The sequence below is a fragment of the Catharus ustulatus genome, chromosome 10 (assembly GCF_009819885.2).
Source record: "Catharus ustulatus isolate bCatUst1 chromosome 10, bCatUst1.pri.v2, whole genome shotgun sequence".
Taxonomy (NCBI): Eukaryota; Metazoa; Chordata; class Aves; order Passeriformes; family Turdidae; genus Catharus; species Catharus ustulatus.
This window is the reverse complement of record NC_046230.1, coordinates 7,940,859-7,967,093: the sequence shown is the minus strand read 5'-3', so window position 1 is coordinate 7,967,093 and position 26,235 is coordinate 7,940,859. Positions and strand designations below refer to the sequence as shown.

The window sequence follows — 26,235 nt, the reverse complement described above, 5'->3', positions numbered from 1 at the left end:
CATAAAATGTCAGAACAAAAGCCTTTTGCTTTCTCTAGTCTTAACGTGTCGAGGTTTTCAGTTCCAATTCCAGAGGACACTGTGACAATCATATTGTCTTCAGGAAAACCAAACACTTACTAATAATTTCACTACCTTTACTGCATAGAAAATGGTCAGACACTGGATATTCTCTGCAGTATGTACTTCTAGTTTTTATTTTTTTAAAAAAATTGATCGTCTTCAGCAAATAAACAAAAATAATTTCATGTGATTTTAAAAATGTTACTTATTATTTAACACCATACTTTGAATCAATTGCATAAAAGGCCACAACAAATAAGCATAAAACAAATACAGACATTAAAACACATCATGAGCTCTTCCTATGTTAGCCTAATTCAGTTTCTTTGTTTACAAAATAAACATGAATATAAATATTTAATACAATAGCTGCAGTAAGAAAAAGGACAAGCTTTTATTATCACGAGAATGCTGAGCACTGTGGAAACTATCTTTTAAATTACAACTTTCTCTTAGCTTGAGCTAGAGCCTTTTTTCATAAAGGAAAAAGTCATAGTACGTTAATGGCAAATATCCATCAGGAAATAAGTCTAAAAGCAACTCAGGAAGTATATTGCTCTGAGAAAGATGGCTTTGCATTTGTGCCATGTTTGTAATAAGCTCAATTCCAATATCTTGAAAATAACAGTAAATATTTAACACAAGGAATATTTCATAAGATTGCAATAAATGTTTAATACAATGTAACTTTGCAGTACTTCAAAAACTTATTGCTACAAATATTTATCTAGAAATTTAATTAAATACATGTATAATCCATGAAATAAACCACCCCAGCTTTGATTCAGCAAGCTGCTCTGCACGAGTGCAGGGGTATGTCCCCATGCCAGAGCCTCAGATTGTGTTTGAACTCCCTGACTGCAGATTCACCAGTGGCAGGACTACCCCTCTATTCTGACTATTCCTACACAAATTCACTGACAAAATCAGTGTCTGACTTGACCCAGTGTTGCAGAGACTTAGGACTGCAACCTTTGCCTTGTATTCCTCAGAGTTAGATGATCCCTTCTCCTCACACAGCCAGCCAAAATGGAATCATAATTTCATTAGCCTCAGGAGATGTCCTCCTTCTGGATTGCTCCCAGGATCCTGAATTTCCAGCCTTCCTTTCCAAGGCTTCCCTACTTGTGAAAGAAGAGACACATCCTTCCATGTGCTGGCACGGAGGTAAGTGTCATTTATTTCCTGTAGCAGGATTTTTTATTCTTTAATACTATTAATATCTGTTCTTTAATAGAGGGTCCATTGAATCTGGGGAAGGGCAGCTACAAACGCTGGTAGGCTGATATGGGGAGGGGCTTCTGGCTGAGCCATCACTCTGTGGCTTTACCTGACATGTGGCAAAAGCATGTACCCTCTCAGGGTCTCAAATAATTCCTGATGTCCTGTGCACCTCAGTACACCCTGCACCCAAAATTCACCTGAGCTCACCTGTGCTCCCCAGACTGGTCAAGTTCCATCAGTCTTCTGATGACTTATATTAACTCATTTTGTCTGAAATGCCATTGTCTTAAAAGCACAGGCAAGGGATTATTTTTGCACAATTAGATTTCTTGTGGCCTAAAACATTGATAAAACCTTCTGGAATACTTTCTAGCAGTGCAGTGTTGAATGAAGGGAGGGCACCAGTGCAGCTTTCATCTCTGGGCCAGTTAAACCACTCTCTACCTGAGCATCAGGACAGTAAGAAAACAATTCTGATAATCCCTGATTTAATGCTCTAGTGGAAGTGTACTTCTGGAAATAACATGTTAACAAAGCAATGGACATTTCCTTCTTTTTGTAAGTCATAGTGCAGTAGTGTGTGATCTCTTTGACCTGTTTTGGAATGATTTCCAGTGTAACAAAAATTGGCTGTCTGGGAAAGGGGAAGTGAGGAAAAATGATGCAGGGAAGAAATTATCTGCAGCTTGAGTCTATTTGCCACTTTCTCTTTTGGAATCCATAACTTCATTTCCTGATTCTGTTTTTGTGGAACTGGTTATAAAAACAAGTAAGGAAGCAAAATATTGGTGTTTTATGTGTTCATAAATAAGAACTAAACCCATTTTCTTTAAGTCCTCTTTCTCTTATACTGGTGTTGCTAAAACTTCATTAGTCCTTTGATCTTTTTAATGCTGTAAAGAAACTATGATTGAAACAGCTAAAAATATAGAACTTTATTTGACATGTTGTAGTGCTGTAACTTTCTAATTTTTTTCCACTGAAGTGCTGCTAGTTAGAGTAGAAATAGTCCCTGAGATGAAATAGAATTGACTGATTTCACTGGGATTTGGATAAACCTTTAGAACTGCACAGATAGAAAATGAGCATGTCATGAGAAAAGAGTGGAGGTATTTCAAGGAACAGCATCTGCATGTTTTATGGTTATTGTTTAGTAGTGGTGGTCATTCCTTCCCTTGGCACCAGAGCCAAGTGTGGAGCTCTGCATTTCACCTACTATCCATGTGGTCTGTAAATAAGCTTAAGCTCAAAATCAAGGAATAGTTTTCAATGTTTTAGGCTTTACCTGACAAAATTACATTATTTTCCTACTGAAATAAATTGAATTTGTAGAGCTGATTTTGGCAGGACACCCTCAGATGTTAGGGACCTGCATGGTCCCTGGACAGAACATGGCCTGACCCAGCAATTCCTTGTGTGGCTCCTGCTTGCTATCCTTTACAATCCACCCTGAAAGATACTTGGCCCTCAAAATTCCTTCAAACTGATGACTGTTTTTAAGTAGAAATATTTTCATCCCAAAAAGGACCATCCTCTATAATTGCTTTTCAATCTTTACCCTTTTTTAGTAGCCCTTTTGAAGAATCATCAGCATTTCTGAAGCCCTTAAAAAAACCCCTCTGTGTTGCTATCTGATATGCTCAGAAAATAGTCAAGTATTAGGTCAGACAGAGGGACACTGTATGCATAGAAAAGGTTTGGATCACAGATGGATAAACCTGACTGCACCTTGGGCTGAAGAACTTTAAAAGGGACACCACTGCTGTAGTTTGGGTGGTTAGTTATTCCATGCTAGGCTCTGTGTTCTTTGTGTGGAATACTTTGATGGAAACATTCCTTTCTTTTGAACTGTGCATTGTTTGTCATAACAGTATGGGATGCTGTGAAAGTTAAAAATGGCACTGTCAGATTAATCATTTTAAAAAAGTTTCTTTTGCTTATTGTACAAAGGGATAACCTTTGAAAATGTAAATATGAAGGCAGGTAAAAGGCTTTCTGGAAGGCAAAATTGGTTTAGATTTTTTTCAACTGACTCAGTGATCTGTCATTGTTTATGTCTTGTAGTTTACTATTCCTGCTCCTCAGCAGACTCTGTGTCCCGCAGCCTGGCTCAGTTGTTGCAGTGGGATGTTACAATAGATTTACCTGCATATCCACTTTCCTGGTCCCCTTTTCAGAGTGGGTCCATGTGTTCTCTCTGTTTCTTGTGAGTTTTCCAAACTAAGTGCATGGTGAAAATGCATGAAAGCAAATCATCACTATACCTGAAGAATCAAACCAATGCTAATTGCAGTTTGAAGGGAACATTAGAAGAGACACATTTGTGAGGAAAATGATTTCTCTAAACAATAATGTAGTGGCCTGTGCCCATTCTTCCTATCAGGAGTAGGAAGGTGGCTTTGCTTCCTTGTGCTTCTGTTTAGGTAGGTGGCAATGTCACTCCTAACAAATACAGGGAAAATATGTTTACAAAACAGAAATATTTCCATCCAGATTAGTTTCTGGAGAAGCTGCCTTTATCTGAGCAATGTTCAGAAATTTGGGGGGAGAGCCCTGTGTGCTACATCCATGGTACCAGCTTGAAGAAAATCTGCATGGAGCATTGCAGAGAGGATAAATGTGGACAATTTGTTGTGATCCTCACCTCAAGGTTAACATCCATTTTCAAAATGCCATCAAGCCTTCCTACAAAGAGCAAATGGGCAACTGGTTAGAGGCAGTCAGTTTTAACTGATCCTGTCTCTGCTCTTTCCAGACCCACTTGAACATGGGAAATGCTGAGCCTGTGATTCACACAGCAGAATTCAGCCTTGCATTCTTTCCCCTCTCCTGTCCTGAGATCTGGCTCACTCGTTTGAGAGCACTGGAGGAGTCTTGGAACTTTCCATCCCTAACACCAGGACCCTGTGAGGGATCCATGGGATGCTCTGCAGCTGGGGCTGTGCCACATTTGCTGGCAGAACCCAGCGAGGCAGAGCAGACCCCACCAGCTGCTGGGACTGTGTGGGACCTCACACCTAAGGATGTGGCTGAGGATGGGACAGGTCATTGTGCTGACACAGGCACCGGCACAGGAGGGGCTTACAGGACCTGCAGGAGAGGTGGCAGCTGCAGATAAGCACACAGCCATGGCTCATGTCAACAGGAACTGCTCATGGCCAAGCACTTCTGAAAATGCTGCTAGTGAGATGGCTGAATAGGTGCCAGAGCCGCTGGAAATCAGGACTCCATTGTGAGGGCTGAGCACTTGTGCAGAACTGGTGCAGATGGCCTGGCCCCCTCTCAACAGGCACAGAGCACTGCTCCAAGGGCAGCAAGAGGGGCTGGGGGCTGTGGGGAGGAGAGGCAGGCAGGAGCTGGCACAGGACAGCCTGTCAGGTGCAGCAGCTGTCCTACAGCCACGTTTGCCATGTCAGGATCCAAGCACTGAACTCTAATTATATTTGCTATGTGTTGATTATCATGGTCAGTCTTGTATTTTAGTTGGAGAGTTGCATTTCTGTTGTTTGAAATTGTGCCAGCTGCTGGCTGAAGAGATGAACTAAAAACACAGAATTAACCACAGCCACCTGAGAATATTAAAAATCCCCAAAGGGGGAACACAGCTGTAAACTTGGGTCTCTTACTCACTAAGAAACAATCTACCTGATCTCAAAATTCCTTAGGTTAAAGGAGACATATTCTTCCCCTCCTTTTTTTCTTTGGAGACAATTTATTGATTGCCTCAGCAATCTGTACCTTTTCTACCCCCTGTATGAATCCTTAGAGCAAAGCTGTAGTATTTCAAATCCTATAAAAGCAAACTTGAGCACCTTTTAGGAAAAACCTCCAAAAATAGTTAAGCTTATGACACGGTAAAAATTACAATTATTGTCACTCAAGTAACCTTGACTCTGAACCTAACTGGGAAATGGAAACAAAATTTGGGTCAGCTTCAGCTCCAGTTTCAGCTCCCTCGAGAGAAATCACTCCAGCAGGTAGGGATACCACAGAAGAGAGCTCAATCTCTTATCCCAAAGGTTTGCAAATACAGATGCAGGTGAGGTATTGGAATGAAGCCATTGCACCCTGTGAGTTTTGTGGAAAGTTAAAAAACAGAGTGTGGGGAGGAAGTTTCAATAGTAAAGGCAACAAATACTATTTATTATTGCTGTAGAAAGACAAGACTACCTTGCCACATGACTTACTAGAGACAGGAGAAGGGCTGGCTAAAGAACAGTGAGGCTGGAGGGGTTTAGCAGCTCTGGCACTCAGGGAAAACAGCCCCTGAACACACACCTGAACCTTGGCACTGCTGAGCCAACATGCTCTGAGGTTTTGGTTAAAGCACCTCTATTCCAAATGATTACACTGAATATTTTGCAATAATTTAATGTACAAAAAATTGAGCTCAGGAAGGACACTAAGAGGATTGAAGTGGTGGAACTTGGAAGAGAAGATTGGCACAAACTAAGTTGAAGTTCTTTATTAGAATAGCTGTGCTCTGATCTTTTCAACTAGGCAATAGGAAAGATTATTTGAAGATTCAAAGAATGATAAATTTCAAGGAGTCTCAGGGTTTTATTATATGAATAAATATGTTAAACTTCCACAAGATCATGCTGATGACCTGATTTCACCCAAACATTGTCATTGCTGTAGTGGACACACTCCATGGCAGGAGAGGGTTTCAGAGAGAGGGGCTTTGAGGAGAAGGTCCCAGGGCCAGGGTAACTTGGAAAAAAGACAAATTCCATTTCAGATCTCAGCACATGGAGTTATACCACTGTGTTGGCATATTCATTTATGGGTGTACTAAGGCAGTGGGCCCCCATGTTTTAGGCAGAGGCACCTCCATAAGAAGAGATTCTGGTCTCTAGAGCTTGCAGAAGATTATGGGAAGGGATCAGAAAAGAAATTATTAATTTTGCCAAGCTGTATTGTGCTATTTTTGATCAGTGAGCTGTACTAACAGCAGGGAGTGTGCTCTAGTAAGTGGTAATCTATGCAGCTGAAGTAGGGGCGATATATTAAGTTATATCTGATTAAAAGCATTGAAAAGCCAAAAATAATAATTTTGCCAAAAAATACCTACTGACCTTTCTAGTTGGTTTTTCTATAAAGCAGGCATTAAAACTAGACCATATCTGTCATTTTTTCAGGTAACATTTGGCTTAGCTTTCACATGTCAGCCTCTTCTAATATAAAAAGAGGCTTTTCCAAACCTTGATGTAAATAATGTGCTTCTGCCATCCTAAGATTAACTCCTCAAACCCCAAATGCAATATCAGAGTGGGATTTTATAGCTGATAGGTGAGATTTCCTTGTACCAAAACTGAAATAACTACAGCTTTACTCACTTTTTGCAAGACGTGTGATAAGCTGTGTTGTTTGAGAGCCACACACATTTCATGGCCTGGAAACTTCCAGCCTTACCTTGTGGTACTCTTCAGCAGCAGTTAATCATCAGAGCAGGATGATCAGAGCAGGATCACTGCTCTGTGTGAGCAGAACAGAGGCATTGCTCCTGATTGCAGCTCTAATGACTCCAAGGGTGCAATCTCGTAATTAGGGATGCCTTTAAATGTTGTTTACTTTACCTGACTTCGTCACAGAACTCAACAAAGTGCAGCCACTGTGGCTAAGTTTTTACATGTGCTGATGGCATGCTTTAAAATTCTACCCAACCTGTCTCCATCTCATGTCCTTGTGACTTGAGCATAATGAAACTTTGGAAAAAGTTGGATTCCTTTCTGAACTGACATCTGATGGTTATCACCCAGCCACAACCTTCATTTTCAGCAAGTGACCTGGGCTGAACAAACACAGAGCGCTTACATATTTTACAAACCCACAGTTTATACAGAGATTATTTTATGTTTAGATATCACTCTTGAGCAACTGGGACAAAGCCAGCTGCAGATCTGTATAAACAACAGATTTTGCACATTAGTTCTAAAGGATCTGTTATAGTATGAAGTAAAGTGAAAATCTAGCAGTGGAAATCTAGCTCCACCCGACAGAATCTTTTTTTTTCTTTTTTTTGGCCAAGAAAAGCAATAGAGTGGCATTTAGACCAAGAAAATATTGAAAGCAAATCAGATATGTGAAGTGTTCTGAATGAGGGATTGCTAGTGCTTTAAATGATTGCCAGATGTCAAAGAGCAAAAAGCCCCTCCTTCCACAAAAGAATAGTTGACTAATAATTCACTTTAGAAGACTGAGAGACCAGATCTCTGTCAGAGAAGTATTTGAGTGCAACATTTGATATGGGATAGGGGAGAAGATGCAAATATGGATGTAATAGAGTTTACCCTATAATCAAAGGAGGAAGAAGAAAAGTCTTTGCATTTTTGGATATTGGACCTCCATAAAACAAGAATTAAAAACAAATGCCAAGAGCAACTTTCCTTTCTTCTACCAAAGAAGAAGCAGTAACTTATGACATTGGTTAAAGATTGATGGTCAGTCTGAGAGCATGCATTTCCCTGTAATAAATTCTCATACTGCAGGAGGAACCACGGCTGATTAAAATGTGATACACTTCTACATACACATGCAGATACCTACGTCTCTATGAGTGACACTAAGTGGAAATTCCATCTGTTTAGGAGGTTTTAATTTCTATATTTTAATGAGATTTTTTTCATGTACAGAAATTAAACTCAGTTTAGTGCATGTCTCCTATGTAATCAAAACCTACCACGTTTATGAATTGAGATTTCTCAAAATCACGTCCTTAAACTTGATGCATTAGCACAGGTTCAGCTAAAGAACATCATGCTGCACAATTTGTCAGTGTAGGTGGAAGGAATCCATGCAGCAGTGGAAAGGAAGGCATTCTGAATCTATAACTTGTTTACATTTCAAAAGGCTTTTCAGAGGTATAATCACAAGAGACCGGAGAAAAAGAGAAGTGAGGAAGTTAAAGTACAGTAATTCATCAAAAGACCATGTGAGGCAAAAAATATGAGTAGTAAGGATAAAAGGTGAACTTTTGTAATGGAAATCACAAAGTTTTGTGCTAGGACTAGAGCTGATCTGGAAAAAGAAGATATGCAGAAAAATGAAAAAATCTGTTACTTTTGTGAATGACAAGGAGAAAGTTTTGGAGAGAGCTGGAGAAGGCTGGTGTTGTAATAGTGTCAAATCCCATTTTTCGTTCTGCTGGAGTGAGTTTGCATGCAAAATAAGTTAATGTGTTAAATCTACTGAATGGTTCTACAATAAGTTTAATAAGTTTTGCTATTAAGCTATGGTTACTGCTGGAGGAAAGAATAAGAGGTTTTATTAAATGTCTTAAGACTGCTTATAAAATTAAGTACTATTATCAGCCTGCATCAGCCTTTGATTAAAGTATGCTGTGTGCATTCTTTAGCATTGTATGCTTGTATTAGGAATTGTAGTTAATTATGAAAATGCATAGACTATATGAAGATAGGTTATATGTGTTAACTGGCAAGTATTTATATTTTATTCCTACTTTTGAACAAGAGAGGAGATTGAGATAGATTTTTTTTTCAATTATAGGTACCACTATTCTTAATCCTGATGGTTTGATTATTTGCTGAGCTCTAAGAGAAAACCAGATTTGTTTCTTTTCTTGCTCACTGTAAGGCCTTGGTGACCCATCAGCCACTTGTGCAGAATTGTGTCCTGCAATAATTCTTGGATGCAACTTCTCAGAAACACATCTAGTTCTGTGATGAGTTCTCCTTAAATTCCCAAAAATTATTTCACAAACAAATCTTTCAGTTAAGCATCAAAAGCAGGGGATAACATTAAACCTATCCCCACTGAAAACCCCACTCATTAAGACAGGAGGCTTTGCTGAGAAACTTAAAAATAATGAGCTGAGGAATGCTTAGAAATAAGTGCTAAAATATTGCCCAACACACAGGCTTTAAGATGCTACTCAGATTAATTTGCTATTAAAGTATGATGCTTTATGCTCTCTACAAGCAGCAATTTGTGGGCAACTTACTGGACTGTGATTCTTCTGTGAGAAAGTGTGAGTAAAGAGGAATTGACACCCCTACAGCCCTGCATAAAAGGCTGGGGGAAATATGACCCTTTCAGATTACACTGTTTGTACACTCTCAGACAGACAAACATGTGTTACAAGCACTAAAAACCTGCTGGTTTTTAGTGTTATTCTGTTCCAAGAAGTCTGTAAATTAAAGTGAACATAAAATAACTGGGAATGGCAGTGATGCATGTAGGAGGAGTCCATCCCTGTTGTGGTATGCTGTGAGAGAAGTTATTTTGGTTGAAAAGAGCTGTGACCTGGAGGAATGAGATACGTGTAAAACCAAGATTACTGTGATTTTTATAGGCAACAATCGCATTACACTGACCTGGTGAGGCAAGTGAGGCTTGAGACTGAGGAGGACGACTGTATGGTGCCACAAATTACACTCTTACTTGTACCTTTTTTCAGCATCTGGTTTCCATTCCTCCTTCCCCTGCACTTCTGTTGTATAATTTTGGGGACTTTTTTCATCCTCTCAGCACTGTACTAGGAAGGCACAGTAATGCACTCTACCAGCACAGTAATTAAACTGAAAAAAAAAAATTATTTTAAGTTGGGTTACTCCCAGCATTTTAATGCTTCCTGTAATTTTTTCTTTCCATTTCATGCTAATACAATTTTGTTCTGGTTTTGGAGTCCATAGAGGGGAATTCAAGGTGAGTACAGCCCAAGCCACGAGAAGCCTGAGGAGCCAACAGGCTGCTCTGTCAGGAGAAAGCTGGGCAGGACTGTGCTCAGGTGAGGCTCCAGCTGTGTGTGCAGAGGATGCAGGGTCTGACAGCCCTGTGCAGCATCTGAGCAGAGGGCTTGGCTTTGGGTTTTGTGTGTGCACAGGTGACAAAGAGGGGGAAGCAGCTGGTTCCATTGACTTATCTTCTTATTTTGGTAAACTCACCACTGGTTTTAGTGATGCTTTTTGCTTGGACTAACCTGTAAGGTGTCCATAAGATAGGATTCAGTTCGGAATAGCATTGTAGCAATGTGGGTCAAAAGTAACACCCAAAGATGAGCCAGGAAATGTTTCAGCAGCTGCATTTAATCTGCAGTGTTAGTCACAACTATTCCTGTTTTAGCCCATGGTGTGGTAGAACTGACAGTTGTGGGGTATTCCTACCTTCCAGAACACTTCTATTTTTTATTTGTTTTTCTCCAGATTCAAATCTCTTTCAAATTGCTAAGAGGCAGTCTTATTTCCTGTGGTACACAATCTTCTAGCAAATTATTTTTTCATTAATCCAGATTCTATTTTGTTCTCTTTCTCACAGAAAACCATTCAACAATAGCATGTCAGCACTAGGTTACCTTCAGGAAGGTCAGTGGGAAAAAAGTAAACAAAGCATGTGATTTGAAAAGATGTCTCTGAAATACACTTACATACTCTCTTTGTTGACACAGTCACCCATTCTCTGACGAGTTTTGTTATGCCCAGGAGTTCAGAAGGCAAATATGCAAAATAAACTTGATTATTGTATTAGCAACTCTTCATGTTAATGCACAACATCATTTCCTACTAAATCTTTAATATTTTACAGACATTTTTGGCCATGTGGTTAGAGTACAAGCCTAAATTTTAAGAGCCCTGGTTTGATCCTTATTTCTGTCAGAAGCTTCTTATGGTGTGGTGGGGAAAATCTTTTACTCCCTCAGTGCCTCGGATCATAAAGTGTTCATAACCAGGCTTTCTTTTTTTTTGCATTCCTTGTCTTTATTGTCTATTTATACTGTAAGGTCTTACTGGAAGACACCATTTTTACAACTGGGTGTTGGTATTTTTCCAGTCTCAAAGCAGGGTCTCTCTGACAGTCTGAGCTGCCAGATTTCCGTAATAAAAATACATCTATATAGAGATTTATATATTATAGCTTGTATTCATTTGTTATAATCAAATAGAAACACTATTGTTTCTATATTATACATGACAAGTAAATAAAAATCCATGGAGCTTTTTGTGTGATGCTTGCTTTCTCAATAACTAATATGAATAATTCCAAATTTTCAAGTGGCACAACTTTGATTGCATCTTTGCATTATTAAAATACTGATAGTAAGATGTTTTTACATGCCAGTAATAGTAAGCTATAAGGTGCAGAGGGACATTTAAATTCACATACATCAATTTGTGCTTATGGTTCCATGTCCCCGGTACTTTTAAATTAACTTCTTAATGTATATTTGCTTCCTGTCAGTATATGGATTCAACTGGAAAGCTATTTTTAATAATTACAGTTCATTTCCCAGGAATCAGATGTTAGTGTACATGAAAGATCATTCCTGACTGCTTTTCAGCTGCCTTGAGAGTTTTAGTTATTACAAGTTAATTGAACCAGAAAAGTTGAGGATAAAAGTTGGCTTATCAGATTGAATTCTGTTAGAGTGACTGATTGTTGCATAAGGAAAGGCAACAATAGGTGGGACTGTACTATCATCACCTGCTTATTTTTAGGGACTGGATCAAAGAGGCAAAGAGGAAGTTTGGTTCCTCATGGATGCCTAAAGTCAAAGCCTGGATCTGCAATCTCTTGGTAAGTAATTGCACAGTGGATTTGCTACCTGAGCAGTGTTGGCACAGCCCCAGGCAGCCTCATGTTGTAAATTGTAACAGAAAAGCTCTATTCCTTTTCCCATTATAAAAACCCTTGGTGGGACTAGTTTTTGTTCTTGTCTTGGGTTAAGCAGATGGGGCTCATGAGAAGTTGTCAGGTTTGCTCTGCCTTGGTGTTCAGTGCTGCTTCATCAGCCCAGAGGTGCTGTGAGACAGACACAATCAGCAGCAAAGCACCTTTCTAGCCTGCCACTAAGAGAGTCTCCCTTCCTCTTCCCATGTAAATGAGACAAAAGAAAAAATCAAAATAATGACTTAATTTCAGAATTATTTTTGCTATGTTTCTTTGCCATTTTCTTTTTATTAGCATGATAGAAATAGAAGAGCAGATGCAAAATCTTGAGGTGCTATTTGGTAAAGGGGGAAGATTTTTTTTTTTTTTAAATAGCCTCTTTGAGGAAAGAATGTTTCTCTCAAAAATCTTCTGTTAAATACATATTGCTGTGTGAGAGTTTTCATTTTAAGGTAGTGAAGGCAACAACCATTTTCCAGTATTAAAATTATGTTGCCACTATTTTTTTGCTCGACTGAATTTTAAAGCTGATGTGATCATCATGCTTCCCAGGGGACTTGGCTACTCAGATCCCATTAGAAAAATCTCAATCTTCATCCCAGTATTGACTGGAGAAACCATTATATTAAATTCTATTATAGGTTGTTATCTAACATGCTCAGTGTTGAGTGACAAGAAGAAAATGATAATGTGCTCACCTAGGGACTGTAAGACAAATGTTTTGTGTGTTCTGTGGACTTCTGTTAGGTAACATTATGGTCATGTTATACTAAATAGGCACATTCTGCTTTTTATATTGGAAAAAAATAATTTGAGTTATTGGCACAGGCAGATTCTTAAAAGCCAGATCATGATTTTTCAGCTTGTTCTGTGAGATGAGTGCATTTTCTTGACACATTTGTAGAATTGCAATATTTCAGCGCTCACATTTAACATTCTATCAAGCAAATGTGAGTTACAAAACGGAAATCACAAATACCAGTGTGTATTATGCAAATTGCAAGGCCCATCCCTATTTCTCAGATGGCACCCTGTTCTTCACATGACACCATGAATTTGTTTGAAAGGCACAGAAGTGTGATTTCAAAAGAAATCTGTCCCTTTAATACAGATGTTTAATACAGATGTTTCCTTACTTGGCACAACAAGGTCCCATTTAAACCTTCAAATTAAGCTGGTGGTGACCAGGCTGGTGGGACTTGGCCAGGGGAGGCCAGAGCCAAATTCTGTTCCATGGCCACTTGTGCCTGCCCTGAGCACAGCTCTCTGTGCCCTCAGCCTGGGGCAGCAGCTTTTCCCTGCTCACTCGGTGCCAGGGATGGAAATGCTGTTTGTTTTCCTGTTTTCATAGCTGACCTTTGCTGGCTGTCTCTCATAACAGCACATTTCCTGTCATTTCTTTGGGTGTGACATATTATTGCTTGCTTATCTCAAAGAGGTTCAGGAGGTTTCTTCTGAAACCAAGAGCAAAATTGTAACAGGTCTTGTAACAGGAAAACTGATTGCTCTGGAAAAGAATTGATATGAGGACATATCAAGGCAATCAGTAAGATCTCAAACTATGAAAAATAAGGCAATATTCTACTAAAACCTGTGAATCTGAGCAGACTTGGAATGATTTGTCCCTTTCTATTTGTCTTGGATGCTAAAAGAGACTAGAAATGTAATATGAAGAGCTTCCCAAGTGATCAAGCCTTCTGAACTGCCAGAGTTCTGAAACAAAATGTAACTCAAGATGAAGTTTTTCAGTACAACTGTCATTTTCAAATACCAATATATTCTGTGTGATTACGTTTCACAGGCCTGTATTTCATCTCTTGTAAATACAGATCCTTCCCCTCTGCTAACAAAGGTGACTCCAGTGAAAATATTTTAAGTGTGCTTCCACCTCCTCCTCTTAATTATATGATTCAAACTGAAAATAAAGAGGGCTTTCAAAGGCTTGTATTTTAATAAACAGTCTCAAAGGAACAAAGAACCATGAACTTACTCATAAGGTACAGTAGCTTCATGGCTGAGAGCAGAGGAGCACAAAGATTCACATTCCCTTGTTGCTTCAGTAGCTCTTTTCAAGATGTTTCCCTTTTGACCTTTGCCACATAGATGAGGTCTGTCCAGAATCTTTGAAAAAAGCAAAGCAAGGTCATGCAGAGATGTCTTAATATGAGCTTTGCACAAAGCTCTTTTCATATGTACCTAAAAGCAGTGGACTATAGCAAATAAGTTGTGGACAGGGCCACTCAAGCCCACATGGCCTGAAGGGACACTTTTTAGAGTGACCTTTTCACATCCTTTGTCAGTAATCTGCATAGATTAAACCAATTGTCTGAAAGCTCTGTCCTTGTCTGGCAAATAAAGGATAGTGAACGTCTCAGTCCTCGCATTCCTCTGCAGAAATGATGCAAATCAACTGCTCCAAATTTTTATCTCAGATTTTCTGAGATCCTAGAGGGAAGCAGAGGAGTTGCCAATCTTTAACAGCTCCAAAAAATCCAATCAAAATTATTTCATACTGACAATTAATAAGAAAAACTAGACCAGGATACTAAATTGTGCTGATCTCTTTAGTAGTTTTTCCTGTGATGTATGATTCTGATTGAAACTGTCTTTTCTAAAAGGAAGTATATGGAAATAAGAAGTCTCACAGACAAATTTTAGAGCTGTATTCCTCTTTGATAAAAGTGTAAGATTAATAAATTGAAATGGTATCCAAACTGAAAATGAGTTCAGAACAAGAATTTTCTTGTTTGTTTCTTAAATATTTTCTTGCCTTTCACTTTTAAATTATATGAAAATCTCACCCATTCTAAAAAGTTTTTCAAATACTGGTATTTTTTTGGACAAAGTAAACAGTGGAAAGCTTCCAGTTCCTTCCTGCAGAGTAATTGTACCTTGACTATGTGATCAAATTATCAAGTTTAACTGAAAGGAAGGTAAAACACTGCTCAGCCTGACAGAATGTCAGCTTAGGATGAAGGATGTGGGGAAGCATTCAAATGGGCAAAGCTGATTAGGGTTAGCAAACTACAGGGCAGAGGGGACTATAGAAGGTAAGTTCTCTAATTAGCTGTTTGAGCCAGAGCTTCAAACTTTAGAGGTGGACTCGTGGACTGCATAAGAAAGGTTCTCAATAGGGGTTTTATTGTGGATTGCAAGAGTGCAGAGGAGGGAGAACAAGGAAGAATGACAATTTTGGGGTACCTCCATCCTTCTCCTGTCATGTGTCATGCAGTCAGGTAAGAGGAAATTTTGGACTACAGTAGCTGACTTTAAATAAAATCTGTCCAAGAAGAAACCCAGTCTGCAAAGACCAGAATAGCAATAGGAAAGTTCTAAAAGCTGTTACCAGATTCAGAGAAAGACGGAATTAAATCCATAATAAGCACTAGTGAAGCTGCACCTTGAACGCTTTGTTCAGTTTTGGGCATTTCACTGCAAGGAAAACACTGAGAGGCTGGAGTGAGTCCAGAGAAGGAAAGGGAGATGGGGAAGGCTCCCAAGCACAAGGGTGGCTGAGGAAGCTGGGGTGTTTAGCCTGGAGAAAAGGAAACTCAGGGCAACTCATCATTCTCTTAGCTAATCATTAACATTCATACCTGAAAGAAGGCTGTAGCCAGGTGGGGGTCAGTCTCCTCCCAAGTATGCAGACAGAGCTAGAGGAAACCGCCTCAAGTTGCACCAGAGGAAGTTTAGTTGGGATATTTGGAAACATTTCTTCACAGGAAGGGTTGTCAAACATTGGAACAGGGTGTCCAGGGAAGTGGTGCAGTCAGCATCTGTGGAAGGGATTAAAACACCTGTAGATATGGTGCTTAGGGCTATGATTTAGGGGAGGACTTGGCAGTGTTGGGTCAATGTTGGACTTCATGATCCTAAAGTATCTTCTAACAGAAATGTTTCTGTGATTCTATCACTCCATGATTATGCTTGCCTGTGGAAGGTTGACAGGAAAGGCTTTAGCACACTCATTCCATAGGGAGCCTGTAATTGATTTGGCTAAACAAAAGCCTGAACTCTGAGTATCTGAACAATGCTACAAACACATTGTTTTCCAGTGTGTGTTTGAATAATTCACAGCCACCTTGTGAAAATTCCATAAGCAGTACCTCCTGAATTAAGTTCTATGTTAATAATTCATTCATCATTATTATTGATTACTGTGGCTTTGGAATGGCAATATTTAGGCTCATGTCTACTACTGCTAAGAAATTAATGCCATACATTATATAAATGTATGTGTACAAAGCTGCTAATGATTCTAGAGGCATCTGCTATAAGCACATTGTATTCCTTGGTAACCAGCAGTGTCCATCATTGAGTTGTGCCATGAATTTGGTGGTAGCACAGCTGGGTCCTCCTATTAAAACCTAAGGTAGATTGCTGAAGGAGTTCAGCAGTAGACCAGCTATTCAACATCACAAAATAATGAGCAATATCATTTTTATGGGAGCAGCAAGTTTAAACACTGGGAAATAGCTGATTTTAGATATGTTGCATAAAATCTAGGCTGCATAGGAAAAGAAGAAACTGTGCCTGGACAAACCAGCCTTTTCCCAGTCACTGGTTTTGAAACAGGGAAATTAGAAAATCATTGTCTAGAAAAACAGTGTAGCTGTAACCAACACCTGTCTTCCTTGGTTGTATTCATGTTAAACTTATGTATGTGTTTTCCATTTCCACAGTTAACAGAATCTGCCTGGGATAGCAGCATCCCTGAGCTCTGAGGAAAGCACATCCCAGTCTGTTGTGTGTCTCTTGGACATCTCCCTAATTTGAAACAGAACCACTACCACCCCATGAAGCTGTTGAAAATAATTGTCTGACCAAAAATGTTTGGTGGTTTTATATGGAATCCATTTATTTCCTCTTCCTTTTTCTATGGAAAAGTTCTGGTTCTCCGGTTTATGGAAAGGAAAATATGTTGAGAACAAGCAGTTTTCTTAGTGCTGCCTAATGATAACTGTTTTATATAAAACTTTCCATTGAGACATAGCAAATTCCCAATTCTTAATCCTTGCCACCAGAAAAGTGGAATATCCCAGAATTAACAGTAATACTTTTAGCCTTTCAAGTCCACTTTGCATGATTTGTTTTTATTTTTGCAATATTGAGCAGAATACTACTGAAAAGAAACCCTAATTGTACCTTTTTAAAAAGATGCTAACTGAACACATTATTACTGGGTTTACAAAGAACAAAAAAAAGTACACTTAGGACATACTACTGCTTTATTTTGGATATTTTCTACAAAACATTTGGAAAGCTCTCTTGTTTTGTAAGACATCCATGAGGCAGAACTCTGAAGCTTGCTTGTGGATGTAATCAATGCCAACTGAATCTCCCATTAACATCAATGTTTTTGTTTTTCTGTCCTTTATGTACATAAAAATACACCAACAGCCACTTACAAAGCTCAAATTTTTGGTAATCAACTCATTTAAAATCTGGAAGGAATTAAAAAAAATTGCTGCATGAAAAAAAATCCCTCACAAAAACCTCATATATTAGTCTTTAGAGATCAGAGTTCCTGTCAGTAATATCAATTAACTAATCTGTTTTTTTGCTTTGTCTGTCATTGCTTTAGGCACAGAAGCTGCTGCTATGAGGACACCATGCTTTAATGAGTCTAACTGCAGGAAAAGGTGGAACAATGGTGGAATTGGTGATGGAAATTGTGTCAGACAAGGATGAAGAGTAAAACAGAGCTGTTGGTGTTGAAAATGCCTTGCAATTTTAGTAAGTATAAATATTAAATATCTCCCTGAAGAATTTGGGAAAATTAAATGTGAAGAGTTAGAAAAATTGGGAATTACTTTAAAGGTCCATGAAACACTTGAAAGCAACAAGCCAGCATCCAACCAAAAGAGGATTGTCATCTGGCACTACTGCTGCCCATTCTTCAAAACAGAAAGCATTCCTGGCTTCAGTGGGTCTGTTTTCCCAGCAGAAAAACCAATTATTTTTGGATGCTAGGCTGCTAACCCAAGTAATCTCTGGCTGACCTACAGCTAAGCTTTTCAGTCAGGAGACTGAGCATCCCAAATTTAGCTCCTTCTGGCTAATTCAAGTGAATTTAGCATTGCACTAACCCCTTAAAAGACTATTCCTTTCTCCCCTCATCCAACTGAATTTGCTTTTGTGCTGGTGTGCTGGGTATTATGAGCAGAAAGTGACACACGTGCTTGTGTGTTCTAAATAAAAGCCTTTTGTGGATGGGTCATTACATAAATGATCTTTCTATTTGATTAGGGGCTGGCAGAGCAGAGCTCATGTTTGGAAGATCAGGAACATTTTCACAGGTCACTGACTCTGTGTTTGCCGGAGAGCAAGTCTGGTGTGTATTGAGAGAGAGGGTAACAGTGGCAAAGGTAAGTCCTGCTGGAGTTTTTCATGGTGTTTGAATGTGAACTTGGTTTTATGCAGACATTTTCAGTTGTGTTATGTGTGCAGCTGTAAGAAATAATGACATGTGCACCTTCCCTTCAGTGTTACAGGCGAGCTGGGAGCAGGGCTCAGCCCTTCCTCTGAGAAAGGGTCTGGCCCAATATGAACCCTGAATATTGCAACAAAACACCCACTGAAAGAAGAGAGCAAATCTCTGCCAAGTAGGTATTTCCAAGTACGGGAGGCTCATTTTGCAGAGCCTAATGAGTGCTGAGAAACCATGCTACTGGGATCTGTCCAGGTTCCATGAATAAGCCACAGAGAGACTGATGAAAGCTAATAATAGTCTCAGATTCCTCACTCAGATTTGCTGCAGAGCAGAGGCTGCTGCTCTCCTTACGACTCTAAGGCTACGATGAACAGTCCCACCCTCAGCCATTGTTGCTGTTGGCCACCATGTGCCATTAAAAATGTCAGGTTCTTTGGTGGGTTTTTTTCCACAAACATGGCCCCTTAAAATCCTTTTTCTCTGGCCTTTTTTTTTTTTTTTTTTAATGAAGTCATGCTTGAAAAATCACTTTATGGAAAAATTTTCCTTACTCTGAAAAGCCTTTTTGCTGGACAGTTTGCTAAATTAGCCCCGCCTTAATTTATGGAAAGCAATTTGGAAAGAACAGGACATTGGCATTGCATGGGATCGCTGAGGAAAGGTGCAAGTGTGTGCCTGGGAGCCTGTTGCTTAGAACTCAAATCACAGTGACTGCAGTGGATACATCTCAGAGGTTTTATCAGAAAAACCCTCTCTGAAGGCATAATTCTTATTCATACCAGGCGAACCCCCATATTCATCCAGGGAATTAAGTGTTGCTGTCACATGTCCTGGCTGTTAGGTGCTGACAGTTTTTTGGCATGTGCTTTATCCTCATGGGATTGATCCTGCACAGCTTAAATGAATGGGACCTTGTGACTTGAAAGGGATGGAGGATCATTTCAGAGAGTCTGTAAGATGAACTACAGAGGTGCTAAGTCCTTGTCAACCAGTTGTGGTTGCCTTAGATTTTTCAAAATTACTTGGATACCTTGAAGAGCCCTCAATATCCCTGGCCCTTAATATCCCTATCACTCATTTGCTCCCACCTGAGCGTAGAGTATCAGGAATCAGTTCTAAAAGTGCAAATACACACAAGTTGCAATACTGAAAATTATTTTCCAAAAGACTTAGCTCTTGGAAGTAGATTGAGAGGGAAAAAGAAAATAGAAGGAAAAGTAACTGTGAGGAAAAACTGTAAATAAGTAAGGTGTTCTATCCTGTGTCCTGTAGGCATACATCATTTATGAATTTACCTACAGAATAGCTCTGTGCTGGCTTGATAATGACTCCAGTTCAGGAGGAATCCATAAATGGTTCATGGCAAGTTAGTACAAAATATTCTTTTTGACTGCAAATTGCTGAAGTTTTGTGTGTGGAAAATGAGGCCAGTGATGAGTACAGTACATGATTTTTGTAAAAGGGTTTTCTTTCAAAAATCCCAGCCAGGACATTTGTTAACAGGGAAATAATAGCAGTATTTACAAAAGTTTTGACACTAAGGGACTGTCTATTTGCCATGTTCAGCTCTCTTTTGTGATTACATAGAATGATAGCTTTCTCACCATTGCCAAAGAAGTCAGGAAAGAAATATCTGAGTGCTATCAGAGAGATAACAGCACACCTCTTGCTCTAGGGTTTGTGGCAGTAATTCACACCTATACCAGCACTGGCATGACATTAGGATGTTAATTAACACTGCTCTCTCAGATTTTCACTTCTCTCTTGAAAAACTAATTCAAGATTATAAGAACACTTTTAGGCTCATAATTTGAAGTTTTATATTCTTATTAAGATTTTTTTTCCAAAGCTAAGCTTCCCAAAGATTTTCTTGACAGGCTGGCGGAGTGTTTTTTTTTGTTGTTTTTTTTTCTTCATTATCTATCTTTATTCCTAAATTCTAACATTTTTGCTCTTTACCCTTTTCCACCTTCATGCTTTTATTTCACTGTCACGTTTTCGTTCCTCGGACTCCTATTCCCAGTGTGCCCAAGCGTGGACAAGGCCATTCCTTGCAGCTCAGCTGGCATGCTCTGGGAGACCTCAGGGCTGGGTGAGAGAGATGCAGAGGGTTTGACGGGGATTTACTGAGCCTGTGCAGAAGCTGCAGCCACAGGTCACAGCTTTAGGGCAGGCAGGAAGACAGAAAGAAGCTGGGAAGAGTTAATTCCTATTTCATCCGTAAATACAGAAAATTAATGTGGGTGGCCTGTGGTTTGGGTGGAGTTGAGGTCATGTTTCCTCACCTTTCTTGCTACTCCTGTCTGTTCTGTGCTTCTTAAACCTGTCTGACAATCGTCTTCCCCAGCTGTTTCCTCAAATTGGGAAACATTACTTGCCAACAAACACCCTGCTGTTTTTCTTCCTGCAATCCCTTATCAGTGGAAGTGAGCATTTCGTTGTGATGGAGGCCCATTAGTCAGGAAGATCTTTGACAAAAACAGGAGGCTGTACCTGGTGTTGCACAGCTGAACTGACACCAATGGCACAGCTCCATTTTCAGAATGAGAACTTGGGCAACACTGACTGAAGCAATGTTTACTCCATTGGCATGCTGGGGCTTACCTCTTTATAATGCACTTTAACACACTGGAAGGAGGCCTTATGCATATGAACTGCCACTGGTTCTACTGGACACAGGGAAGCTTCTGGCACCTTCTCAGAGAAACCACTCTTGTAGCTCTCCCACCACCAAAACCTTGCCAGGCAACCCAATACATCATGACATGGTGTAAAACATAAACATGGGCCACCAGCAATTCTCATTTTAAAATAACCTATTTCCCCCTGTTTCAGTCCTACAGAGCAGATATTTGCTGCAGTTTAACCAGATTTAATTTCAACTAAAAATCACTGGAATGGAAGAAGGAGAATTGCCTTTCTGGGTTTTTTTTTGTTGTTTTTGTTGGGTTTTTTTGTTTTGGTTTGGTGTTTTTCCTGCAGTACAATTAGCATAGAAGCACTTTGAGAAGAAAGGGAAGAAATAGCACAATAAATGTGTTTTTGGCTTTCTTACCCAAGCTATCCCTAAGGTTCTGAGGGTCAGAGCTGACTTGGAGCTGCAGACATGGCCCTGGGTCAGTGCTGGTGCTGTCTTAGAGCAAACCGTGTGACAAGGATTTAATTTCCTCTTGACCTCTGATGATCGCTATTTGCATCCAGCTGCTTGCTAGGACTTCACATGCAGAACCACGTTTGGTAGTAGAGTTCCATAGATTTTCTCACAAAAATGATGAAGGATGCATTGCAGACAAAATCTGACACAGAGTTTGACTTGTAAGTGGTGGGTGGTGAGTGAATTTTACAAGCACTCTCCTCCTTGTGGAGGGAATATTTCTACAGAATTGCAATCTTTTGTGTTCAGGTAACCCTACAATTTAGACCATTTTAATTAATAAGTTTGGCAACACCTCTAGGCTGCATTAAGAGTTGATTCCTACCTGGGGGAGGGAAACTTTGATGGCTGTAACTATTTTTTCACTGTTTCAATAGAAAACTTTGCTGCCTCTCATTTGATAGATTCACATTGAATTTACTTCCTACCCTTTAATTATGGCCTACTCACTTCCCTGGACTTATTATTTCAGAAGCTTTCATTTAAGAAATTCTTTCTGTAAATTAATTAATCTGTAGTACAGATTTATTCTTCAGCATGTCCACATTTGATATATACAGTATTTAAGTTTGTATTCACTTAGCAAAGCATTTACTCCATTATCATCTAATAATTTCCAGTCCAAATACAGAATCTAAAGATTAATGTACTATAAATTGCTCCTTGCAGAAGTTTTATTGCTATATTAGTTATGTTTGCGCTGAAGTTCCAAAATAGGCAAGATAGATAAGAGATTTGTTTATGTTTCACATTAAAGTGAATCTTTTACAGTCAGTTCAGACTGAAAGGCTAAAGATTATGGCACACACACTATCTTTACAACTGGTCAAATGTTGCCAATCAAATTTGAAAAAATCGGGAAGAGTTTTGACGCGGTTTAATGAACAGCCATGCTTTTCCTTTTTCTTTCATTTATTGGGAAAGTGACAGTTTGTTGGCTGTTTTTTAAAGGTCACTAAAGGCATGATTTGGAAAAAGTGGAAAAAATATTATATCTTTCTTCAACTTTTTTTTCTTCCCCAAAAGAAAATGTTGTCTCACACTTCCAATTCTTTTTCTGTTCAAAGTGTCCTAAACTCCTTCACGTCAAGGACACTAAGCAAAAAATAAATAGCTGAGGCAACCCTTAGCTCCAGAGAAGCTTGATCACCTCCACATGGAGCAGGTCAGTAGCTCAAAATGGAACATAATTACTTAACAGCAGCTTAAGACAGGGCACAAGGGTGTTTTAGGATTCACTAAGTCATAACTTCTTTGTGACTGAAAAATCCATAGGGTCATGATTTTCCCTATGAGGCAGAATGTTCTTAACTGAGAGTCCCACTGGTATCTGTTCCATTTAAGTATTGTGATGTGTCTGTTGTACTTTTGTGAGGAAAGCTGCTGAAATCTCAGTCTGCTCTGTATGGAAGGCTCGGCTATTTTAGAGAAGAAAAGGATTTATTTTCTACATTATTTTCTCTTGATATCCAAAATTTCTTTCCAGTTTCAGGAATAAGATCTAAGGCTGAGAAGAAATGTGCCATGCATTAATCTCTGCGTGTCACATTTACACACTGTAGGATTATATGGTACACATGATATGATGTGATAGCTGGTTATTTGTTGGACAAAACCCATGGAGTGTTTATCAGATTTAAGAACATATCAGTAGCTCCAAAGGTCATCACTTACATCTGTTTACCTACACAGACACTGTGTGGGCAATCCTGATAAGTATTTTCCTTGGTTGCGCTTCTCTTTTCCTTTCTCTGCATTCTCTAATCTTAGACAAGTTATCACTAATCCCCATTAAGAACAAGACAAAACAACAGCACCAAGAGAACGCTAAGCAAATCTTTTGAAGCACATTGGTGTATTTTACATGGTAAAATGTGTACCATCTGTATTAAGATCTGTTATACAAGTTATTTTAAGGTGTAATATAAATATTTTATGAGAGATACATGCAATTTTCATTGTCCCAGCTAAATTTCTAGTCCTTTAAAATGCAACTTAAGCACAAGCACGTTGGGTTAGTCGAGAAGAGAAAATTTACATTCTGTTTCACTTCCTGAATGTCATTCCCATCTCTTTTCTCGTCAGATATTAAAATGCACAAAGCCACTGCTGCCAGCCCACTTATCCCCTGCCACACTGAATCAGCATATCCACAGAGTGTCTCTGCTCTTGGAGCTGTCACAGATGGGCTGGGAGAGATCTCTGCTTTCTGGTGATTCAGGGCAGCAGGGGACACAAGGACAGCAGTGGTGCACAATTAACATCGGCTAAAGGAGCACGAAGGAAATTGTAGAGCAGAGTGAAAAGCTGCAGAACCCTTAGCTGGAACTCACTCAGGGCTTTCCAATTCTCTTTGCAATAAGGCAAAAAGGCAAGTTAATAAAGCACTGAGCATTTTGGTAAGGCAAACTATTGGGCTATTCTTATATAGACTTATGAAATATCAATGGACTAAGGCTGACTTCCATATGAAAAATACTCTTAGAGAGAATTTTTGGAACTCAAATGATGAATTGTGTTGGGTTTATCATTCTCCAGCAAAGATTTACAAAACACAACCTCAGTTTTCTTGATCATTTTAATACCTTAAAAAAGAAAAATGTTCTCAAGGGATCTCTACTGAGAAGGAGGTTTTACAGTGAGTCCTTGTGTACTGCCACATTAATCAATAGTTATGACTGATTGCTGGAACTAATCCATAAGATATAGTACTGAAGCATAGAGAGTTTTCCAAAACTTTGTTCTGCATCTCCCAGGAGGTGAGCAGCCCTTCCACTTGGATATGATGGGCTTATTCCAACCTTTGCTCAGTACTGTGTCTCCATAATTCTGGGCGTGAGAACCCCCCTGTTATCTGGTGTGTGACACTGCCTCTCCTCCTCAGCCCTGCAACATCACTTGAACAGCCTCGTGCTTGCCTGGTAAAATAAATAGCTGTAATGATTGCCCCAGAAGCCCCTGCAGACTCTGGAACTCTTCTCCATTTTCAAGGTCACAACTCTGCTTGAGGTTGATAAATTCATGAATTAATAATACTAAGCACTTTTCATCCAGGAGTGTCAAAGGTGAGAAACCATTGTTAGTCCCATTTTTATCAAGGAGGAAATTGAGCTGTAGAAGTGACATGTACAAAATGATTTTGGAAGCCAATGGTAGATCCAGGAAAAGAACATAATTCTGTGCACTCAGCTTGCATTGTAGCCATTGCATCACACTGCCTCGTGGTGCCTTTTGTGCAACAGCACAGTTTTATTAAAGCTGAGATTTAAGTTCCACAAGAGTCAGGAAATTAAACTCTGCCACACAGTGTGTTCATTGTACATTTTTATTGGACATGGCCTATACATTACCTAGTGATCATCCTTCTCACAAAGGATAGTTTTCAGAGAACCTTATACTAGTAAGTGATGCATATTTCTTTGTTTGCTCTCTCTTATTTGTATATACTGTAACTGCAAGCAAAACAACATACACTTATTATTCTAATTTTCAGGACTGTACTAATCCGGGCCACTCTATTACTTTGCCTTTAAAAAACTTACTTTATCAAATGCTTAGAATACAAATAAATGTCATAAACACTTTTCTGAGATAGTCCAAAAAATGGTTCAGACACTTTGGAGCTCTCATGGAACATGAGAAAAGTAATGGGAAAGTATCCAGGGTGAAGGCCATCCCCTTCTGGAAGAGATCTCTTGTTATGCTTAGTTTTGACATTCCTTGAAAAAATGTTTTATTCAGCAAGGATGTTCTGTCTGTTCCCACCAGCCCCGTTTCCCCAAAGGATCTCTTGACTGTCTATTATAATTCTTGTTTCACTCGCAAAACACTTCCTTGAAATGAGTACTTCTAACAAGCACCTCTATTCATGTAAGCTCTCCAGAAAATCCTCTGGATGCTTAAGAGGAGATGCTGAAGAAACACTCAGAACCCTCAGAGTAAAGCTTTTATCTGCTATAAAATTCTGGGAGTTATTCTTGAGAAACACTGAATGCTCTGCCAGGCACATCAGCTACAAGTGCAGTTCTGTGCAGAATATACAGATAGTCATTAACCTGGGGGCTGAGACAGGCAGGCTCTGGACAGGTCAGTTTTATTGTTAAAATCCTGAAATTGCTTCTGGAAACAAACTGTAATGTTGTCTTGCATTTTTGAAAACTGGTTTAAGCTTTAATGTAGTATTACTTTTTAAAACAGATTCTTTCTGCAAAAGGCAGACATTATATAATGCACATTATAACAGGAGTGGTCCTACCTATACTGGTTTTATTGCCATGATTTTTTTCCCCTAATCTTGAGCCTTTTTTTTTTTTCTCATTTCAGCAATATTTTCACTGAAATGCTTCAGTGTTGTCTCTGCTGCCTTGGACTGTGCCATTTGTAGATTTGCTTTGAAAGAGAACTTACCAGAGGAAGGAAAGTCTAAGAAATGGCAATATAGGGGCTGGGGAGTAGAGGCAGAAATGCAGCCTGGAGGGATGAAGGGTGTTGTTACCTGTGGAGCCAGGGCAGCACATTCACTGACTGCTTCTCCACAGTACCAGGGTGTTCAGATCCTGATTTACAGACCTGACCTGTCTGTAGGAGAACTGGGTCAGCTTTGATTTTGCAGAGGCATTTTCAGTCCATAGTACCTGTCAGTCCCTGAGGACAGGCTTGTCATCTGCTTAGGGTAGCACTTTCTGCCTTTTCTGTTTACTTGATTTGGCATTTAGAATTTCTACTACTCTGCACA

The 26,235-nt window shown here is 39.3% G+C and overlaps 1 long non-coding RNA gene across 2 annotated transcripts; it reads left to right on the top strand.

Moving 5' to 3' along the window:
• Positions 1-902: 902 nt before the first annotated feature.
• Positions 903-18,488, top strand: LOC117000848. 2 transcript variants are annotated; one of them, XR_004418861.1, is made up of 5 exons: positions 903-1,230; positions 11,742-11,820; positions 17,498-17,649; positions 18,163-18,281; positions 18,400-18,488. It is a non-coding gene; the product is annotated as an uncharacterized LOC117000848 (long non-coding RNA). The 2 variants fall into 2 exon arrangements; XR_004418862.1 differs by lacking the exon at positions 11,742-11,820.
• The last annotated feature ends 7,747 nt before the right edge of the window (positions 18,489-26,235 follow it).